The sequence below is a fragment of the Octopus sinensis genome, linkage group LG10 (genome assembly GCF_006345805.1).
Source record: "Octopus sinensis linkage group LG10, ASM634580v1, whole genome shotgun sequence".
NCBI lineage: Eukaryota > Metazoa > Mollusca > Cephalopoda > Octopoda > Octopodidae > Octopus > Octopus sinensis.
Genome location: NC_043006.1, coordinates 41,323,584 through 41,331,388, shown reverse-complemented (window position 1 = coordinate 41,331,388; position 7,805 = coordinate 41,323,584). Strand labels below are relative to the sequence as shown.

Here is a 7,805-nt window from a genome sequence, read left to right as displayed (position 1 = left end):
AAAGAAAGAAAAAGGAAGAAGGAAAGAGAGAAGTAGAGAGAGAGACGTAGATATATTGATATACATATACAGATACATGTGTATATTTAATTTACTCGATCCTCACTTAATTTCACGGTATGAAATTCTATAAAGGTAAATCAGTAGACTTTTTAGTCTATATCACAGTTTTTTTACAGATAAAAATAAAAAAAAATAGCTATGTTTGAAACCACTTACCTTGTTGGTGCTAGTGGCTAACCGTTTTCGATGTGGATAAACCGATATAATTTTAATCTCACCCACGAAATGCTTCATTTCATTTATCGATTCCAGTTTAATTTTTTCTAATATATCTTTCTGTTTTGTTGTAGATATATACACATATGTAATATATATATATATATATATATATATATAATATATATATATATATTATATACTATATATTATATATGTATACAATTTTTTTCTTCGATGGTATTCTGTTTAAAATTCTTTTCAAATTTTTCCGAAGAATTAAATTTTATTTATAAATAATGTTTCCACCTTACTGGCAACATTTAATGTTTTGGTTGTGGCCGTTATTGACGCTGCTATCGTTGTTGTTGCTGATGTTGCTATTGTTGTTGTTGCGATGTTTGCACCGCGTGTGTCACCGTTGTTGTTCTGTTAGTTATTGGTATGTGTTATGGTGCAGTTGCTACTACAGACTGATGTTGCAAAGTTTAAATTGCGTCCAGTTGCTTGATAAAGCGTACAGTTGTCAGATGTATTCTTATAGATTTTGTTGGTACCTAAAACACTATATAACGACAAAAAAGTTTTTCGTTTTCTTTTTGCATAGGAAGAAATAGCAACCACAATAATAGTAAAACAGCCTTTACACGATTACAATTACTCCAATTAATATTAATATATATTTTATCATTATTATTATTATTATTATTATTATTATTATTATTATTGTTATTATTATTATTATTATTACGATGTTGATTGAATAAATGAAGAAAAAAAGGTATATATTTTATTCTCTTCTTCGCGTTTAATTTACTTTCGCTACAAATATTTTTGTGGGGGTTGTATTTATTTATTTATTTACTTACTTATTGGTTGTTTATTTTATGTTTTTTTTCCCTCATACTGGAGGCAATTTTTTTTAAAGAAATTAAATAAATGAAGTTATATGCTATGTAGATAAATGAAATGATATCGTTTGGAAAGTAGGAGAATCAACACGGGATGGTTAGCTTATAATACAATGCAACATTAGACAAGAACAGTAAAATAAATGTTGATTGAAAGAAGTTATACTAAGTAAATGAAAGCACTCATATATACATTACATTCATACATAAACACATATACATCATATATATATATATATATGGATTCAAAAAATTGAAAGTGGGTTGGTTCCTCGTTTACTTGTAATAAACTCCTTTTGCTAAAGTGTGATAAAGTGTGTGCCTGAATTAGCAATAACAAAGCACAAAGCTGTTAGGGTGACAGCTGTGGGAGTTTTTATAATTGGAACAACGGTATATCATTGATAAAAAGTGGCAGTCGTCGATTCAGCATACTTTCGTGGCTGGTCCCGCAAGGTTGGTAGAAATTCTCCGTGAAAAATCGAAGTGCTACTGAAGTCCGGGAAGGAAGTTTTGATTTTTTCGCTTTCTTTTTTTTTGTTTTTTTTTTTTGATTTGTCTATTTATTTTTTTTATTTTGGCAGCTTCTGCAGAGACAGCAGTGTTTTTAATATACGTTGCCAAACAACGACATCGGCGGGTAAAGGGAAGCAAGTTGTTCCGCTAAAACTACACTACACAACGGTTGCTGGCTTTTGCTTGCGGTCGTTTTCGTTAGCAACTCTATGAGACGTTGCAACAAATGTCGGTGTTAGCGCAGTTACCGATGTTGCGAATATCTTATTTCCTAAGCGTGAACCTGTACAGCAATCACAAACGCACACACATACACACACTGGCGCACATATACACACACACGCACGCGCACACGCACACACACACACACACACACACACACACACACACACAGGCACTTAAATGCATGTACATTATGAGTTACAGGACACGCACACACATACACACACAGAGATGAACACATGCAAGTAAGCGCACACTTAAACATTTACGCACATGTTAACGCGCTCATACATGCACACGCATTATACAACAAACACACACACACACGCACGTGTGTGCGTATATATTCATATATATTATACATATATATATATATATATATTAGCTAGATAGATTAGACAAATATATAGACATATTATATATATATACATATATATATATATATATACATATATATAATATATATATATATATTATATATATATATACATATTATATCATATATATATATACATACTATATATACATACATATATATATATACATACATCATATATACATACATATATATATACTTACATATATATATATACACTACATATATATATAACTTACATATTATATATGTATATATTATATATATAATATATATATATATATATATGCATACATACATGCATATATATATAAATGTATGTATATATACGCAAGCATATGAATGTGTATACATCTATATATTTGCCGAGGTTTATGAAAGTTATGGAAAGTAAATAAAGGCGAGGCGATAAACAGACATATATATGTAGAGACATATACATGTGTGTGTGTGTGTGTGTGTGTGTGTGTGTGTGTGTGTGTTTGTTTGTTTGTGTGTGGACCTACACCCATGCACAGATATGCAGGCGTGTGGACGCACACATATTTCCACACTCTAACTTCCATACATAAACACACACTAATACTACATAATCTTCTTCGATCCATACACGCATTGATATTTATCATATTTAACATATTTGCATGCACATTCTCCCATACATAACATGTAGTCACGGATATGAGATCATTTGCAATTATACATGTGTGCATGGATACGTGTTTGTATACAGTCTTATCCACATGTTTGCAAATATACGATAAACACAAAGACAGCCGGGTCTTCTCGCACACACATACACACTTCGAAGCTAGACCTCAATAGAGAAATCAATGTATCTCTGTGGGTGTGTGTGTGCTGCATGTGTGCATATATATATATACATATGTGTGTGTATTAAAATGAAGAGTATGTATGTGTAAGATAGTGTGTCAAATTTTCCTATTTATACATACATGTATGTATACGTATGTACATCCGGACATAGTTATGCCTGTCTGTGTGCATATGTGTGTGTATGCACGTATGTGTATATGTATGTACGTACATGCGTTATGTATATGCATTTAATACAAACATGCTCGCATATACACAGATACCCGCACAAATACACACACACACATATATATATATATTTATATATACACACACACATGTATATATCAATACATGAATATATGTCTGTATACAAATGTATCTATATTTTAATTTTATTTGTATATGTATGTGTATATATATGTGTGTGTGTGTGTGTGTATTATGCATCTATGTATGTGCGTTCTGTGTATGCATTTAATGCAAATGCACAGCCGTACATAGACACATGCACGGGGATATATGTGTGAATGCGGGTGCATGTATGCGTGTGTGTGTGTGTGTGTGTGTGTGTGTGTTGTGTGTGTGTGTGTCTGTGTGTGTGTGTGTGATTGTGCTGGTGTCTGGATTTTTTGTTTCTCTGTACCCACTTTTACTGTCACATAATGTCCGGCACAGTCTAATTTCCGCTGCTACTATGACACAACATCCGTATCAGTTCTGTGTGTTAGCAATGTCACACAACGACCATACCACTCAAGCTTCCACTACCGTCAGCCGAAGACCTTTAAACCGCTTCCACCACTACTACTGTCACACAACCTCCGTCCTACAACTGTCCTTGGCATAGTCGCACCATATCCATCATATTCTTCTCTCTAAAATTGTCTCACTATCTCTCCCACATAATATTTGTCAAACATTTACCACAACACGTACAACATAGAATCTTTGACACACCGGCCACGACCACTGTCACACACTGTCCATGACGGTCCTGTTACTAACACAATTACATAACATCGGTGACACTTCAGGCCCCACTTCTGACACAACGTTCTTCATATTCCAACCTTCTCCTTCACTGATGTTTTACATACTCCATCAATATGTGGTTACTCTCAATACAAAGAGACCGGTTCTCTTTTGTTTAAAGGTATGCAACATAATATTCAGTTCCGCCATATCTTCACACCGTGTATCACATTCCTGTTTCGATCTCTGGCACACACTGCTACATTCCCATTTCTACCCCTGGAAAACAGTATCCGTCAAAATCTATTTTCACCACTAGCAACCACTATCTGTTACATTGCTGTTGCCAGTACCAGCACAACATATGTCATACTCCTGTCTCTATGACTAGTACACAATACACAGCACCCATCACGAACATGTCTCCAAATAAACATCTGCGACCATCATCGATCCCTGCTGTTATGCACGGTCTGATAAAGATCAGGCAATACTACTTACACAACGCATATTTCTGTCACAAAATATCTTTCATTTAGAAACTATATTTCATAGAATATAAGACGCGCTTTTTGAATTTATTTCTATCAAAAGTATCTCAAAATGTTGCACATGATCCTCTATGAGATGTTCCGTCCACGCAATATACTAAAAACTTCTCTTTTGAAAATGTGCGGCTGAAATTGGGCTGCGGCTCACATTTCCGTGCGTCTTTTATTCCATCAAATACTGTAACTCGTTCAGTTTGAACCAACGTCCGTCTGTCTTCCATTCACCATTGGTAAGCTGCAACAGCCAGAGTCCTCTCTCTACCTCTGGCGCAAAACTTTCATCACAACCGCCTTTCTATTTCGGATTCATTGCAACTGTTAGAATACTTCCACCAGCATTACCACACAAAATCATACCAGTCTCACTTCAACGACTAAAGCATTTGTCAGTCCCGTTTCCAGCAACTACCAAGCAATCTCAAACTCAATGACCTTTTCAACACTGCCATACTCTAAAATCCACTCCAGATCCTGTTACGGATTTTGTGTCAAAGTAGCAGCGGAAATTAGACTGTCCCAGACACAAGACATCCAACAGCACCACACAGGCTATATTACAATTTTTCTTCCTCTTACTCACACACTCACCTCATTTCACTCTTCCAAAAATATAATGCATGATCAACATGACCACAAATTATAAAAGAACTTCTTACAGTATTGTAGCCGTGGAAATACATGCGTCCCATATTCCAATCCAACTGTTCTGCTACCAACACTGTCACGTAATCAAAATCAGATCTGTCTCCAATAAATTACTTTAAAATCTCATCAATATCCATCGATGTTCTTTCACACAAATCCCAACACAATATCTTCCAAACAGGCATAAGTACCGTTTGATTTTCTCAGACTTCTAACGTGAGAGACGGCACAGGCCCACAGACTGTCTGCAACAATTCTACAAAACTATTCGCTATGTTACAAGTCTACATCGCTCAGATAACCGCTTCAAATACAGTAAGTCTATACCTACGCATAAGAAATCCGGTTCGAAAATGTAGTCTAGTTGTGCGTTACGCGAATGTTAATTTTGCACAGGTAGAGTTATTGCTGTGGGAGTTAAGAGTCTCGCTTGGCTATCACATGGGTTTGGGTTTAGCCTCACTGAACGGCATATTTGGCAAGTGTATTGCACTATAATGGCCCAGTGGTTAGGGCAGCGGACTCGCGGTCGGATGATCGCGGTTTCGATTCCCAGAGCGGATGTTGTGTGTGTTTATTGAGAGAAAACACCTAAAGTTCCACGAGGCTCCGGCAGGGGTTGGTAGCGACCCCTGTTGTATTCTTTCGCCCCAACTTTCTCTCACTCTCTTTTTCTGTTCCTTGAGTAACGCTGCGATGGACTGGCGTCCCGTCCAGCTGGGGGGAACACATACGCCACAGAAACCGGGAAACCGGGCCCAGAGACTGGCTATGCTTGAAAAGGGTGCATAAATTAAAAAAATAAAACAAAAATTGTACTATATAAAGCTCCTGGACGACCAATAGCTTGTGAATGAATTTGGCACACGGAAACTGTATGGAAGCTCACCGCATGTAGATGTGTGCACATGTGTGTGCGCGTGCGTGTGCGCGTGCGTGTGCGCGTGCGTGTGCGCGTGCGTGCGTGTTTTCGCTCAATAAACACTCACAACGCCCGGTCTGGGAATCGAAACCGCGATCCAACAACCGCGAGTCCGCTGCCCCAACCACTGGGCCATTGCACCTCCTTCTAATATAATGATCAGTGGCCAGCATATTAAAACACCTTTCAAGGTGGAAATATAAACAATTATAAATAAGAGCAAAAGAAAAAAAGATTTCCTATGCCAATATGCTGAAGAAATAGACCTTTAATCATGTAACCACATACAATTTTCTTTTGCCCTTATATATAATTACACACACACACACACACAGAGTAATCACTCGCCATATCGCAGTTCACCTATCGCGCCTTCAGTACATCGCAGGCTTTTCTGGCTAATATATGCAAATTTATTTCGCGGGTTTCAGCTGCCCGTAGGTATTTATATTTTTCCTAGATTCTAATTATTTCTGTGGTAATATAAAGCATGTTCACGCCTAAAAAATAATAAATTAATTAATAAAAATACAGTATATTTCTGCACTGTTTTACCAGTTAATTAAAATATTTTAATAGAAAATACGTAGTGTACAAAGAATCACACATACAGTATGCAAAACGAAACTCGGGCGGCGTGTGTGTGGTAGCGTTTTGCATTTGTAATAAAATAAATATGTACAAATTATAGAAATAATGTTAAAAATTTACAGTACAGAACTGTTTCTACTTCGCAGATTTTCACCTATAACGGGGGGTGGGGTAGAACGTAACACCCGTGATAGCCGAGGGATTTCTGTAAATATATATATATATATTGAGGTTATAAGAGGTAATGGTGTCATTGAGACCCAAAGGTGCCAGGTAATGCTGAATAAGTGCTATAGACAGACCATAGTTAAGTTCCAGGTGCGGTGATTTTGCGAATAAGGGGTTCAACATTGGTCATATGTCAACGTATATATATGAGAATTTTTTGCGTAATGAGATAAAAAAACCAAGGCTGTGTAGATATTAGAACATTTATAGATAGAAGATCTTACAGCTGTTTCCAGGATATTTATTAATTATATCCCTTCATCGGAGACGGTGTGAGAGGATGGTTAAGTAATAATAAATTTAGATAGGATACAAAATAGAGAGTGAGGTGGAGGAAAGAAAATAGATGTGAGATATGTAGGGATATTGAATTTGTAGATCCATTTTCTAGGCAAAATGGTATATATATATATAAGATTCCAATACCTTATGAGAAAAATCCAACAGTATTTAAAATTTTTCATTCCAAGTATAGAGTTTATACACAATGTAAGATTCCAATACCTTATGAGTAAGATCCAACGGTATCTAGCCATCCTCTCACACCGTCTCCTGGAAACAGGTGTAAGACCTTCTATCTATAAATATTCTAATATCTACACAGCCTTGGCTTTTTTTATCTCATTACGCAAAAAATTCTTATATATATATATATATATCGTAAGTATTTCATATATCCGTAAAAGAAACTCACTCTAATTTAGTAATGTACATACATACATACATACATACATATACATACATATGTATATATATATATATATATATATATATATATATATATAATATATATATATATATATACAACTTATAAATAAGGGCAAAAGAAAAAA

The 7,805-nt window shown here is 35.5% G+C and overlaps 1 protein-coding gene across 1 annotated transcript in view; it reads right to left on the bottom strand.

Annotated features, from left to right (window-relative positions):
• The window catches only part of LOC115216605 (neuronal acetylcholine receptor subunit alpha-7-like), a 974,486-nt gene extending 974,111 nt beyond the window's left edge, over positions 1-375 (bottom strand). The window contains exon 1 of the mRNA XM_029786079.2: positions 220-375. The gene's annotated coding sequence lies outside the window, so the exon portion shown is untranslated. The remainder of the gene's footprint in view (positions 1-219) is intronic.
• Positions 376-7,805: the final 7,430 nt, after the last annotated feature.